General features: G+C 49.5%; 1 protein-coding gene and 1 long non-coding RNA gene across 4 annotated transcripts in view; one reads left to right on the top strand and one right to left on the bottom strand.

Annotated features, from left to right (window-relative positions):
• Positions 1-493, bottom strand: part of LOC106872050 (uncharacterized) — a 17,087-nt gene that overhangs the window by 11,091 nt on the left and 5,503 nt on the right. The gene's annotated exons all lie outside the window — the stretch shown is intronic.
• Positions 1-493, top strand: part of LOC128248173 (uncharacterized) — a 20,485-nt gene that overhangs the window by 14,968 nt on the left and 5,024 nt on the right. The gene's annotated exons all lie outside the window — the stretch shown is intronic.

The following is a 493-nucleotide window of genomic DNA, read 5'->3' as shown; positions in this document are numbered from 1 at the left end:
GGGGAAGGTGGGTCTGGGGGGAGAAAGAGAGGAAGAGAAAGGGAGGGAGAGAGAAGAGAGTGAGAGAGAGGGAAGAGGGGTATGGGGGAGAGGGAGGGAAGAGAAAGAGAGTGAGAGAGAGGGAAGAGGGCTATGGGGGAGAGAAAGAGAGAAAGAGAAAGAGAGTGAGAGAGAGAGGGAAAGAGAGAAGAGAGTGAGAGAGTAAGGGTGAGAGAGTGAGAGAGTAAGGGTTAGAGAGTAACAGAGTAAGAATGTAGAGAGTAAGAGTGAGAGAGGGGGGAGTACGAGAGAAGAGAGTGAGAGAGAGTAAGAGAGAGGAGAGAAAGAGTAGGGGTGAAGAGAAGTGGGAGTGAAGAGAAGTAGGAGTGAAGAGAAGTAGGAAGAGAAGTGGGAAGAGAAGTAGGAGTGAAGAGAAGTAGGAGTGAAGAGAAGTAGGAAGAGAAGTAGGAGTGAAGAGAGGTGAAGAGACGTACAAAGAAGTAGGAGTCGGAGC

The sequence above is a fragment of the Octopus bimaculoides genome, chromosome 6 (assembly GCF_001194135.2).
Source record: "Octopus bimaculoides isolate UCB-OBI-ISO-001 chromosome 6, ASM119413v2, whole genome shotgun sequence".
Classification (NCBI taxonomy): Eukaryota; Metazoa; Mollusca; class Cephalopoda; order Octopoda; family Octopodidae; genus Octopus; species Octopus bimaculoides.
The sequence above is the reverse complement of the archived record's forward strand: the minus strand, read 5'-3'. Positions and strand labels throughout refer to the sequence as shown.